Source organism: Somniosus microcephalus, chromosome 24 (assembly GCF_052327205.1).
Source record: "Somniosus microcephalus isolate GS21.2 chromosome 24, FLI_Smic_1.0, whole genome shotgun sequence".
Classification (NCBI taxonomy): Eukaryota; Metazoa; Chordata; class Chondrichthyes; order Squaliformes; family Somniosidae; genus Somniosus; species Somniosus microcephalus.
Genome location: NC_141010.1, coordinates 38,296,671 through 38,311,527, shown reverse-complemented (window position 1 = coordinate 38,311,527; position 14,857 = coordinate 38,296,671). Strand labels below are relative to the sequence as shown.

Sequence of the window (14,857 nt, the reverse complement as noted above, 5' to 3'; positions counted from 1 at the left end):
CAGTCCACTCTCGCCAGCGACTGCACCTGGAAGTATGCATTGGGTGAGAATGGGATGGGTTTGGACTGTAGTACCCTGCCCCTGGGGTAAACAGCACGCCAACACTCACGGTCTAATCTCATATGAATAATTGACACTTGGACGAGGTACCAAAAGGCAGATTAGCACCTACTGAACTCGGACCCCAATCGGGAGTAAACATTTTCAGGAAAGGAGGGGGGGGAAAAGGGACTGAAACTGGCAACAAAGAAGTCCTTAAAGGAACATAGGAACAGGAGTAGGCCATTTATCCCCTCGAGCCTGTTCCGCCATTCAATTAAATCATGGCTGATCTGTGACCTAACTCCATATACCCGCCTTTGGCCCATATCCCTTAATACCTTTGGTTAACAAAAATCTACCAATCTCACATTCATAATTAACAACTGACCTAGCATCAATTGCTGTTTGCGGTAGGAAGTTCCAAACTTTTCCACCCTTTGCCTATAGATGTGTTTCCTAACTTCACTCCTGAAAGGTCTGGCTCGAATTTTTAGGCTACATCCCCTAGTCTGAGACTTCCCAGCCAGTGGAAATAGTTTCTCTCTATCTACCCTATCTGGAAAACTTCAATCAAATCATCCCTTAATCTTCTAAATTCCAGGGAAAACAACCCTATTTTGTGTAATCTCTCCTCGTAATTTAACCTTTGGAGTCCAGTATCATTCTAGTAAATCTATGCTGCACTCCCTCCAAGGCCCTTCTTCACCAACAGCTTTACTGAAATAATGTCAATGGATTATTACACCGGTGTAACAACCTGTTTACTGCCATGTTAATGTGATTACAGCACTGTTAAATAATCATGACATTATTTTACAGTATTGCAGCTTTCTTACACGTTTCGTGCTGGTTTACATTGGACACAAAGTGAAGTGTTAGCACAAACCTATCATCATTAGTACAAACAGCAAACTCGTCACATCTGCTCTTTTCTTTTGTAACTTTTCACGTTGATGTTGAGCGTACAACACTTTCCCACTTTATGTACTAAGAAACAGCATTCAACATTCTGATGAAAGATCATCGACCTGAAATTTTTTTCAATTCGTTCATGGGATATGGGCGTCATTGGCAAGGCCAGCATTTATTGCCCATCCCGAATTGCCCTTGAGAAGAGGGTGGTGAGCCGCCTTCTTGAACCACTGTAGTCTGTGTGGTGAAGGAACTCCCACACAGTGCTGTGAGGGAGTTCCAGGATTTTGACCCAGCGACGGTGAAGGAACAGCGATATATGCCCAAGTGAGGATGGTGTGTGACTTGAGGGGAACTTGGAGGTGGTGGTGTTCCCATGCGCCTGCTGCCCTTGTCCTTCTAGGTGGAAGAGATCGCAGGTTTGGGAGGTGCTGCCAAAGAAGCCTTGGCAAGTTGCTGCAGTTAATCTTGTAGATGGTACACACTGCAGCCACGGTACGCCGGTGGTGGAAGAAGTGAATGTTTAAGGTGGTGGATGGGGTGCCAATCAAATGGGCTCCTTTGTCGTGGATGGTGTCGAGCTTCTTGAATGTTGTTGGAGCCGCACTCATCCAGGCAAGTTGGGAGTATTCCATCACACTCCTTACTTGTGCCTTGTAGATGGCGGAAAGGCTTTGGGGACTCAGGAGATGAGACACTCACCACAGAATACCTAGCCTCTACCCTGCTCTTGTTGCCACAGTATTTATGTGGCTGGTCCAGTTAAGATTCTGATGTTGATGGTGGGGGATTCGGCGATGGTAATGCCGTTGAATGTCAAGGGGCGGTGGTTAGACTCTCGCTTGTTGGAGATAGTCATTGCCTGGCACTTCTGTGGCGCGAATGTTACCTGCTACTTATCAGCCCAAGCCTGAATATCGTCCAGGTCTTGTTGCATGTGGGCATGGACTGCTTCATTTTCTGAGGAGTTGTGAATGGCACTGAACACTGTGCAGTCATCAGCGAACATCCTCATTTGTGACCTTGTGTTGGAGGGAAGGTCATTGATGAAGCAGCTGAAGATGGTTGGGCCTAGGACACTGCCCTGACGAACTCCTGCAGCAATGTCTTGGGGATGTGATGATTGACCTCCGACCATCACAACCATCTTCCTTTGCGCTAGGTATGACTCCAGCCGGTGGAGTGTTTCCCACCACCCCCCCCACCGATTCCCATTGATTTCAGTTTTACTAGGGCTCCTGGATACCATACTTGGTCAAATGCTGCCTTGATGTCAAGAGCAGTCACTCTCACCTCACCTCTGGAATTCAGCTTCTTTGTGCATGTTTGGACCAAGGCTGTAATGAGGTCGGGAGACGAGTGGTCTTGGCAGAACCCAAACTGGGCATCAGTTATTGGTGAGTAAATGCCGCTGGATAGCACTGTTGATGACACCTTCCATCACTTTGCTAATGATTGAGAGTAGACTGATGGGGCGGTAATTGGTCGGATTGGATTTGTCCTGCTTTTTGTGGACAGGACATACCTGGTCAGTTTTCCACATTGTCAGATAGATGCCAGTGTTGTAGCTGTACTGGAGCAGCTTGGCTAGAGGCGCGGCTAGTTCTGGAGCAGAAGTCTTCAGCACAGCAGCCGGGATGTTGTCGGGGCCCATAGCCTTTGCTGTATCCAGTGCGCTCAGCCATTTCTTGATATCACATGGAACGAATCGAATTGGCTGAAGACTGGCTTCTGTGATGATGGGGACCTCAGGAGGAGGCAGATTTGGATCATCCACTCGGCACTTCTGGCTGAAGATGGTTGCAAACGCTTCAGCCTTGTCTTTTGCACTCATGTGTTGGGCTTCACCATCATTGAGGATGGGGATATTCATGGAGCCTCCTCCCGTTAGTTGTTTAATGGTCCACCACCATTCACGGCTGGATGTGGCAGGACTGCAGAGCTTTGATCTGATCCATTGATTGTGGGATCTCTTAGCCCTGTCTATAGCATGCTGCTTTCGCTTTTTAGCATGCATGTCGTCCTGTGTTGCAGCTTCCCCAGGTTGGCACCTCATTTTTAGGTATGCCTGGTGCTGCTCCTGGCATGCTCTTCTACACTCCTTATTGAACCAGGGTTGGTCCCCTGGCTTGATGGTAACGGTAGAGTGAGGGATATGCCGGGACACGAGGTTACAGATTGTGGTGGAATACAATTCTGCTGCTGCTGATGGCCCACAGCGCCTCATGGATGCCCAGTTTTGAGCTGCTAGATCTGTTCTGAATCTATCCCATTTAGTACGGTGGTAGTGCCACACAACACGATAGAGGGTGTCCTCAGTGTGAAGACGAGACTTCGTGTCCACAATGACTGTGCGGTGGTCACTGCTACCAATACTGTCATGGACAGATGCATCTGCGACAGGTAGATTGGTGAGGATGAGATCAAGTAGGTTCTTCCCTCGTGTTGGTTCTCTCACCACCTGTCGCAGGCCCAGACTGGCAGCTATGTCCTTCAGGACTTGGCCAGCTCGGTCAGTAGTGGTGCTACCGAGCCACTCTTGGTGATGGACATTGAAGTCCCCCACCCAGAGTACATTCTGTGCCCTCGCTACTCTCAGTGCTTCTTCCAAGTGGTGATCAACATGGAGGAGTACTGATTCATCAGCTGAGGGAGGGAGGTAGGTGGTAATCAGCAGGAGGTTTCCTTGCCCATGCTTGACCTAAAGCCATGAGACTTCATGGGGTCCAGAGTCAATGTTGAGGAAAATGTCTTTATACAGAAGGTTGCTGGAGCATGGAATGCTTTGCCACATGGAGTAGTTGAGGCGGACATATTTTTATGGGAAAAGTAGATAATTATTTGAAGCAGAGAAAGATACCGAGCTATGGGGAAAGAGCAGGACAATAGGATTCGTTTTGGATTATTCTAGCAAGAGTCAGTACAGATGTGATGGGCCGAATGGCCACCTTCTACACTGTAAACTGGGAGGGAAAACCTGAGAGAGGAGACAGCGGGGTGAAGGCAGGAATGGGATACTGGGAGGGAAAGCTTGAGAGGGGAAAGAGTAGAGCGAACGCGTGAATGGGATATGGAGGTAAAGCTTGAGAGAGGAGGGAGCTGGGCGAAGGTGGGAATGAGATATGGAAGGAAATTTTGAGAGGGGAAGGAGCAGGGAGGGAAAGTTTGAGAGAGGAGGGAGCAGGGTGAAGGCAGGAATGCGATACTGGGAGGGAAAGTTTGAGAGGAGGAGGTAGCAGGGCAAGAACAGAAAAGCCTGAGCTATTTGGCCGCAGCGTTCAGGGTTGAGCCGGAGGCCATTCAATTACACCAAACAGTCTACTCAGGATCTCATTACTTTTACCAAAGGCTGGGAATGATTTGAAAGTAACTTTCCGTTACTTTTCCTTTAGTTTGCAGGATTTTTGAGTAATTCTGACTCTTTCTGTATTATGCTGTTAATTCCAACACGTATAACCACCAATGCTCCTTGTACTAATTTATCGATCTTATAATCAACCCATGTCCCAGCAGAAAGATCACCCCCTGCTTACAGTAAAGACAAGGCTGACATATTGGCACAAAGACCAAAGCAGACACCAATGTAACCAGCATGGCAGCCAGAAACGAAAACAGCACAGTTGGCATGTAAATACTTAGTAACGCTGGTGACAGCAGCATCAAATAAATTTGTGATTAAAACCAAGATTAACAGATTAACATTTTTAATCACAAGATTAATTGCGATTAATTTTTTAAAAATCGGTTAACAGCCCTAATTCCAAGTGATCTTTCAAAACCTGTTACATTCTAGATGATTGAGTAAAATGTAGTGTTAGTGTTGACAAAATAAGGATTAAGCGTAACTACTACAATGAGGTCTCACCTCTCGGATGAGAAGGGGTAACACAAGCTCTGTGCATTTTCACCAGTGAAATTTTCCACCTAATTTTCTTCCTGCCTTCCAAAGGTGGTAACTTATGCTGGATTATGGTTTCATTGACACCAGCAACTCTCCTTTAACTCATCCAAGTGGCCATGCATGAGCCTAGACAACGAGTGTTGGCAGGGTCTTAACTGAGACGGACCCTGGCCTCACCTAGCATTTACACAAACACACAGACACTTTCCAGCAGCAGTCACTGAACAGCAATTCGAAATGGAAATTCTACAGGAAACTTTTGACTTACCGGCACCTAAATAACCAGAAATCTCGGTTAACCGGCAAAATTCAGGAGTAGGTTTTACTTCATATTGTATTTGCCTTCTTCCATCTGTTGCTGTGCAAGGGTGTGGCTGCAGCTGTTGCTAAGCTACAGAGACGCTTGAAACTTGAGGCCATTGTTCTACAGTTGTTGCTAAGCAACAGGGTTTGTTGCTTTATACGGAGCTGTCAGCTCTCCCTATCTTTTACTATAGCGTTCGGTTATCCGGAATTTTTGACGAACCGGCACCACATCGGTCCCGTCCGTGCCGGATAAAAAAAAGTTTCCTGTAGTTTATTCTTTCCTCGCTCTAGCCCTAGGACACTAAGGCTAATTGTAATGTACCTGTGCCCTTCCCCTGGATGAGACTGGCTAACTTTGCATGGATGAAGTGCTGCATCTGGTATGCTTGACATTCTGTAAACCTTAATCTGACCCAAAACATGGTGCATTTACTCACTGAGCAAGACTGCAGCGGAGATTGTATAAGTGTGCGCTATATTACAAAGGCACTGAACTAGCTAGGGTTATGCTTAATTTCAAACAGTGGGGCGTTTAAACAAGTGATTTAAAATGGCCTTTTCCCCCCCTTTACGGTCCTTCTGCAACTCGCATCCGATTCCTGCCAGCAGGGCAGGATAGCAATATACTCCCAAGACTCCGCAAAAATAAAGAAAAAGAGTTGGTTGCAAATGTGATTACGTTCATGTAAATTGCCTCCTGTTCCTGCTCCTCTCATTGTGTGTGTGCACGCGCGCACGCGCGCGCGAGGGAGTGGTAACTTTCAGACGAGCATCTTATCATGCTGAGAAAGTCAGTAGGTTTTATTTTCCTCGGTTCACTATTTTTAGTGAAAAAGTTAAGAGTATAGACTAGAGAACACCATTCATATCTACTTTTTCCAGTAAAGATAGCAAACGCAGCATAAAATACCCTGCCAACGTCAGTCATTGGCAGTGGATACTCAAGTGCTCTTTGCAGGTGGGGAACTTGGCCCTAAATTACAGTGCAGATTAATCGCTGTCATAGAATAAAAAGCCCAGAGCTAACAGTATTTAATATTTACTTAGAAGAAGCTATCCACGTCCTCGTTAATCATCTCAACAATCAATTGGGTCTAGATCCTGCAGCCTGGGGAGTGTTTGATTTCTATTCAGGGAACCTGTTCATGCTTTTAGTTGGTAAAAGGGAAAGTGCGTCCTTCATCATTTTTCCATGAATGCACTAGATTGGACAACATTACCAGATTTTTAAAAAAACTTACTGCAAAGCAATACTATGTATATTTTCTTTATATTATACTTAAAGCCATTAGCTGTTACTGTCCCCTACTCCCCAGTGTCTCTAACTGACAGGGAGAACTGCTTAAATGACTCTGAGATTTCCAATGCTAAGACAACACTGCCACTTACTTCTCAGCATGTCCCAGTTTCCAGAAGGCCATTACAATGAAATCCAATGAGTAAGTCTCATCTTCATGCAGATTTTATGAAGTGCAGACTGAGGAATTAGTGTATTAATGGGTTTTTACTGTGCGGCATGTAGTCTCAGATCAGGTTTTACTGTTGGTATTCCCCAGCAGATTATGAAACATGCCACTAATGAGTGCTCGTAAAATTACTTTTTACCTCTTTCTCCAGCAATTTCTTCCCTCCCTTTCTCCTATAGGCACTGTTGGCCCACAGGAGTCGGGGGCCCTCTAGCAACCTGCCCAAATAGCAACACTTCTCCCCCATGTGCATGTGACATTTTGCACGTGCAGCTGTTCAGACTGCCCCTCAATATCAAAGAGCAGTTTCTAAAACATCTACACCCACCATCCCACATCCACTTTATACAGCGATTCTGCGACACATAATATAGCACTAATTTATAGGACACAGTGGGTTCTCTCCAGTGCTGTTCATTATGGTCTCCTTACTTCAGGTTCTGTCTGCTCTGCCAGGGTTATAACTGTCAGGATTATATCTGTTGGCAAACAATGAGTCTTAACTTAGCTCAGTTAGAAGCACTTTTGCCTCTCAGGCAGAAATTTGAGGGTTCACGCTCCTCTTCAGGATCGATACTCCCGTACAGGGTGTTTTCCTGACCTACATTTCTCCATTAACAAAAAACAGATGAACTGGTCATTCATCTCATTACTGTTTGTGGGATCCAGCAGGTGGCGGTTGCCTTATTTTCCTCCATAACAGCAATCACTATTCTTCACTTTATGTGAAGCACTTTGAGACATTTTGGAGATGTGATCAGGTACTATATACTGTAAAATACAATTCTCTTTCTTACATAGAATTACATTCAATCTACAGCAGAGAAACAGGCCAGAAACTGGTCTATGCCGGTGTTTATACTCCACATGGGCCTCCTCCCACTCTAAGTACTTCTTCCCACCCTGCTCCAATATCCCTCTATTCTCTTCTCCTTTATGTATGCATCAAGCCTCCCCTTAAATGCATCAATACAACTGCTTCAACTACTATTACAATAGCAAAATACTGCGGATGCTGGAAATCTGAAATAACAACAGAAAATGCTGGAAATACTCAGCAGGCCAGGCAGCATCCGTGGCGAGAGAAACAGAGTTAACGTTTCAGGCAGCGGGTGGAGGCGGAGCTGAGCGGCAGAGCGACTACAAGAGGCCCCAGAGGCTCAGGTAGGCCCCAGTGCGGCATCGGCAGCGGGTGGAGGCGGAGCTGAGCGGCAGAGCGACTACAAGAGGCCCCAGAGGCTCAGGTAGGCCCCAGTGCGGCATCGGCAGCGGGTGGAGGCGGAGCTGAGCGGCAGAGCGACTACAAGAGGCCCCAGAGGCTCAGGTAGGCCCCAATGCGGCATCGGCAGCGGGTGGAGGCGGAGCTGAGCGGCAGAGCGACTACAAGAGGCCCCAGAGGCTCAGGTAGGCCCCAGTGCGGCATCGGCAGCGGGCGGAGGCGGAGCTGAGCGGCAGAGCGACTACAAGAGGCCCCAGAGGCTCAGGTAGGCCCCAGTGCGGCATCGGCAGCGGGCGGAGGCGGAGCTGAGCGGCAGAGCGACTACAAGAGGCCCCAGAGGCTCAGGTAGGCCTCAGTGCGGCATCGGCAGCGGGCGGAGGCGGAGCTGAGCGGCAGAGCGACTACAAGAGGCCCCAGAGGCTCAGGTAGGCCTCAGTGCGGCATCGGCAGCGGGCGGAGGCGGAGCTGAGCGGCAGAGCGACTACAAGAGGCCCCAGAGGCTCAGGTAGGCCCCAGTGCGGCATCGGCAGCGGGTGGAGGCGGAGCTGAGCGGCAGAGCGACTACAAGAGGCCCCAGAGGCTCAGGTAGGCCGCACCAATCTCCAATCTCAGGGAAGGAGAGAGGTAAAAAGTATTCAAGGTGTGACGTCACCACAAAGCGGGTAAGTGATTGGTTGGTAAGTATTTCTCCCTTTTTAAGCTTAAATCTCCTTGGTTTATAGTTTCTAAGGTGTGATATTCACCATCTAGAATCGAGGCAGAGGGTATTTAAGAATAATATTAATAAATTTAATTAATTACATAGAATGGGAGATCAGGCGATGTGTTGCTGCTGCAATATGTGGGAGCTGGTGGACACCATTGATGCTCACGGTGATCACATTTGCAGTAAGTGTTGGCTGCTCGAGGAATTCCGGCTCCGTGTTGAAGAGCTGGAGTCCGAGCTTCAAACACTGAGACACATCAGGGAGGGGGAGAGTTACCTGGACTCTGTGTATCAGGAGGTAGTCACACCAATTAGATTAATTAATTCAGATGTAGTCCGTGGCCAGGGTCAGGATGGTGTGACTAGAAGTGAGGCAGGTACGGGGATCCAGGAGGTAGTGTTGGAGGAGCCGCAGCCCTTGCACTTGTCCAACAGGTTCGAGGCTCTTACTCCCTGTGAGGATGGGAACAGGGACTGCGGGGAGGATGAGCAACCTGGCCACAGCACTGTGGAGCGGGGGGCCATGCAAGTGGGGGGAGTTAAAAGAAATGTTGTAGTGGTAGGGGATAGTATCGTTAAGGGGATAGATAGAGTTCTCTGCAGCCGAGAGCGAGAGTCCGGAAGGCTGTGTTGCCTGCCCGGTGCCAGGGTTAAGGACATCTCCTCTGGACTGGAGAGAAACTTGGAGTGGGAGGGGGAGGATCCAGTTGTCGTGGTCCATGTTGGTACCAACGACATAGATAGGACAAGGAAGGAGGTTCTGCTGAGGGAGTTTGAGCAGCTAGGGGCCAAATTAAAAAGCAGAACCACAAGGGTAATAATCTCTGGATTATTACCTGAGCCACGAGCGAATTTGGCTAGGACAAATAAAATTAGAGAGTTAAATGCGTGGCTCAAAGACTGGTGTGGGAGAAATGGGTTTTGCCTCCTGGGACACTGGCACCAGTACTGGGGCAGGAGGGAGCTGTTCCGTTGGGACGGGCTTCACTTGGCCAGTGCTGGGACTAGAGTCCTGGCGGATCATATAACTAGGGCTGCAGAGAGGGCTTTAAACTAACTAGTGTGGGGGAGGTTCCTAGAGAGCAAATAATACAAATGACAACAGAGAAGGTCATAGACTTAGGTAGCAGTGGGGAAATTAAAAACCAGAGCATGTCAGGAAGAGGCAGAAGGTATGGAGTAAAAGGTAAAGTAATAAAAAGGGCAAAAGCAGGAACTAAGTGTCACAAAACATCTTTGAAAGTTCTCTATCTGAATGCACGTAGCATTCGTAACAAAATAGATGAGTTAATGGCACAAATAACTACATATGGGTATGATCTTGTGGCCATTACAGAAACATGGCTGCAGGGTGACAATGCCTGGGAATTAAACATACCAGGTTATTTAACGATCAGGAAGGACAGGCAGGAAGGAAGGGGAGGTGGGGTGGCTATGTTAATAAAGGAACGAATCACTGTAATACAGAGAAATGATATTGGGTCAAAAGATCAGGACAATGAAACAGTTTGGGTGGAGGTAAGGAATAATAAGGGGAAAAAAACACTAGTGGGCGTAGTCTATAGGCCTCCGAACTGTGGCAACTCTGTTGGACGGAATATCAATCAGGAAATAGTTGAGGCTTGTAATAAGGGAACATCTATAATTATGGGGGATTTTAACTATCATATTAATTGGACAAATCAAATTGGGCAGGGCTGCCTTGAGGATGAGTTCATTGAGTGTATTAGGGATGGGTTTCTTGAGCAGTATGTAACTGAACCAACCAGGGGGCAGGCAACCTTAGATCTGGTCCTGTGTAACGAGACAGGATTAATTAAAAATGTCCTAGTAAAGGATCCCCTTGGAATGAGTGACCATAACATGGTTGAATTCCATATTCAATTAGAGGGTGAGAAGGTTGGATCTCAAACAAGCGTGCTAAGCTTGAATAAAGGAGACTATGAAGGTATGAGAGCGGAATTGAGTAGAGTGGATTGGGAAAATAGATTAAAGGGTAAGACGATACATGATCAGTGGTGTACATTTAAGGAGTTATTTTACAACTTCCCAAAAAATATATATTCCACTGAGAAGAAAAGGGTGTAAAAGAAAAGACAGCCATCCGTGGCTAAGTAAAGAAATTAAGGATAGTATTCGACTAAATACAAGGGCATATAAGGTAGCCAAATCTAGTGGGGGGGATAGAGGATTGGGAAAACTTTAAAAGACAGCAAAAAATAACAAAAAGATTGATTAAGAAAGGGAAGATAGATTATGAAAGTAAATTAGCAAAAAATATAAAAACAGATAGTAAGAGTTTTTATAGTTATATAAAAAGAAAAAGGGTGGCTAAAGTAAATGTTGGTCCCTTAGAGGATGAGACCGGGAAATTAATGGTGGGAAATATGGAGATGGCAAAAGCACTGAATGAATATTTTACATCAGTCTTTACAGTAGAAGACACTAAGAATATCCCAACACTGGACAAACAGGGGGCTAAAGGGGGGGAGGAGCTAAACACGATCAAAATCACTAAGGAAGTGGTACTCGGTAAAATAATGGGACTCAAGGCGGATAAATCACCTGGACCTGATGGCTTACATCCTAGGGTCCTGAGAGAAGTGGCGGTAGGGATTGTGGATGCATTGGTAATAATTTTCCAAAACTCCCTGGACTCGGCAATGGTCCCGGCAGACTGGAAAACTGCTAATGTAACACCCTTATTTAAAAAGGGCAGTAGACAGAAGGCTGGAAACTATAGACCGGTTAGCCTAACATCTGTGGTAGGTAAAATTTTGGAGTCCATTATTAAGGAGACAGTAACAGGACATTTGGATAATCATAATTTAATAGGACAAAGTCAGCATGGTTTTATGAAGGGGAAGTCATGTTTGACAAATTTGCTGGAGTTCTTTGAGGAAGTAACATATAGGGTGGATAAAGGGGAACCAGTGGACGTAGTGTATTTAGACTTCCAAAAGGCATTTGACAAGGTGCCACACAAAAGATTATTGCTTAAGATAAAAAATCACGGGATTGGGGGTAATATTCTGGCATGGATAGAGGATTGGCTATCTAACAGAAGGCAGAGAGTTGGGATAAATGGTTCATTCTCAGACTGGCAATCAGTAACTAGTGGTGTTCTGCAGGGGTCAGTGCTGGGTCCCCAACTCTTTACAATCTATATTAACGATTTGGAGGAGGGGACCGAGTGTAACATATCAAAGTTTGCAGATGATACTAAGATGGGAGGGAAAGTAGTGAGTGACGAGGACATAAAAAACCTGCAAGGGGACATCGACAGGCTAAGTAAGTGGGCAGAGATTTGGCAGATGGAATACAATACTGGAAAGTGTGAGGTTATGCACTTTGGCAGGAAAAATCGTAGAGCAAGTTATTATCTTAATGGCAAGAAACTGGAAACTACTGAAGTACAAAGGGATCTGGGGGTCCTGGTGCACGAAACTCAAAAGGTTAGTATGCAGGTGCAGCAAGTGATTAAGAAGGCCAATGGAATGTTGGCTTTCATTGCTAGGGGGATAGAATATAAAAATAGGGAGGTATTGCTTCAGTTGTACAAGGTATTGGTGAGACCGCACCTGGAACACTGCGTACAGTTTTGGTGTCCATACTTAAGAAAGGACATACTTGCTCTCGAGTCAGTACAAAGAAGGTTCACTCGATTAATCCCGGGGATGAGGGGATGGACATATGAGGAGAGGTTGAGTAGATTGGGACTCTACTCATTGGAGTTCAGAAGAATGAGAGGCGATCTTATTGAAACATATAAGATTGTGAAGGGGTTGGATCGGGTGGATGCAGGGAAGATGTTCCCGATGATGGGTGAAACTAGAACTAGGGGGCATAGTCTTAGAATAAGGGGCTGCTCTTTCAAAACTGAGATGAGGAGGAACTACTTCACTCAGAGGGTGGTAGGTCCATGGAATATGCTGCCCCAAAAAACTGTAGAAGCTACATCATTACATAAATTTAAAACAGAAATAGACAGTTTCCTAGAAGTAAAGGGAATAAAGGGTTATGGGGAACGGGCAGGAATTTGGACATGAGTCTAGGTTCGGATCGGTCATGGCCCTGTGGGTAGCGGAGCGGGCCCAGGGGCCGTGTAGCCTGATCCTGCTCCTATTTCGTGTGTCTAATTCTGTTAGATGCAGGGGATGGTTCTGTGATAGTGGATTGGCAGTTAGGATCAGATCAGCCATGATCTTATTGAGGCTCGAGGGGCCGATTGGCCTACTCCTGCTCCTATTTCTTATGTTCTTATGTACTATATGTGGCAGCAAGTTTCACATTCTCAACAATCACTGTGCAAAGAAATTCCTCCTAAATCTTTATTTGATCTGTTCGTGGCTATCTAATATTTATGCCTTCTTGTTTTGGACGTGCACATAAATGGAAGCGGTTTCTCCACATCCATTCTATCAAACCCATTCATAATTTTAAGGACCTATATCAGGTCTCCTCTTAGTCTTCTCTTTTCCAGAGAAAAGTGCTCCAGCCTGCTAAATCTTTCCTGACAGTTGCATCCTCTTAATTCTAGTAACATCCTTGTATATCTTTTCTGCACTTAATCCAGTGCTTCACTATCCTTTTTGTGGTATAGAGATCAAAACTGTACACAGTACTCCAAGTGTGGTCTAACCGAAGTGATGTATAAATGTAACATTAGCTCCCTGTTTTTGTATTCTATTTCTGTGGCAATGAACTCCAGTACTTTGTTAGCACTCTTTATAGCCTTCTCAACTTGCGTTGCTACTTTTAACAATTTGTGTATCTGTATTCCCAGATCTCTTTGCTCCACCATCCCGTTTAGTTTTTTACCTTCAAAAGAATATGTGGGCTCTGTATTCCATCTACCAAAATGAATCATCTCACACTTCACTATATTTAATTTTATTTGCTATTTATCCGCCCACTGTGCAAGCCTCTTTATGTCTTCCTATATTTTAGTGCAGTTCTCCACATGCTTAGCCATACCCCCAAATTTGATATCATCTGCAAATTCTGACACCGCATCTCCAATTTGATTGCAAATCATGTGCATGTATAGTGAGCAACGGTGATCCCAGCACAGATCGCTGCGGGATTCCACTTACTGTACTACTTTCTGTCAGTTCGAGAAACTCTCCTCAACTCCACCCGGTTTTATATTTTGTAGCCATCTTTCAATCCATTCTGCTCCCGACTCCACACACCCTGACTGATGTCATGAGTCTCTTATGTGGCACCTTATTGAAGGCCTTCTGAAAGTCCACATTAACTGCATTGCTCTTGTCCACTCTTTCTGTTATTTCTTCAAAGAAATAAAGTTGGGTAAACGTGACCTTCCTTTTAGAAATCTATGGCGATTATTTTTTTAAATATTTTTTGTTTCTAGATTTTTTAAATCTGATCTTTTAGCAAAGACTCTAGTATCTTTCTTATCACTGACGTTAAGATAACTGGTCTACAGTTCCCTGGAGTAGTTGTAGCTCCTTTTTGATGATAGGAATTACATTTGCTGTTTGCCAGTCCTCTGGCCCTGTTCATTTGTATATATGGATACTAGTGCCACTGCTATCTCCTCCCTAATTTCTGAGTATCCATGAGTGTAATCCATCTGGGCCCAGGGCTTTGTCCTCCTTAAATTTGGCTAGTATCTCCTTTTTTTCTATTTTAACTGTTGTAATATCCCTATTGACTTCTTCTACTGTGGTAATTTCCTCCTTGTTAGTCTCTTCAGTGAAAACCGAAGCAAAGTATCTATTCAGTTTCCCTGCCAGTTCAGTATCATCTCCTGTGAGTTTATCTTGCTCACCCCTTAGTGGACCTATCCCTATCTTAATTTGCCTTTTGCTGCTTATGTGCCTGAGGAATACTTCATTATTTCTTTTTATTTTCTTTGATATTTTAATTTCCTTTGCCTTTCTATTGTCTTTTTAACCCCTTCCCTGAGCTCATTATATTCCCCTTTGTCCTCTCCTTTACTGTTCGTATACTTAGAATCATATAATCTTACAGCACAGGAGGCCATTTGTGTCTGCACATTGAGAACCATCCAATTAGCCCACTCCACCACTCTTTCCCTATAGCCTGCAATGTTTTCCTTTTCAAGTATTTATCCAATTCCCTTTTGATGTTACTATTGAATCTGCTTCCACCATTCTTTCAGGCAGAAAAAAATCCTCATCTCCCCCTCTGGTTATTTCGCCAGTTACCTTAAATCTGTGTCCTCTGGTTACTAACATTCCTGCCAGTGGAAACAGTTTCTCCCTATTTACTCTATCAAAACCCCCTCATAATTTTGATCACCTCTATTAAATCTC

General features: G+C 45.3%; 1 protein-coding gene across 10 annotated transcripts in view; it reads right to left on the bottom strand.

The window, feature by feature from the left end:
• The window catches only part of raraa (retinoic acid receptor, alpha a), a 602,035-nt gene that overhangs the window by 16,626 nt on the left and 570,552 nt on the right, over positions 1-14,857 (bottom strand). The window lies entirely within an intron of this gene.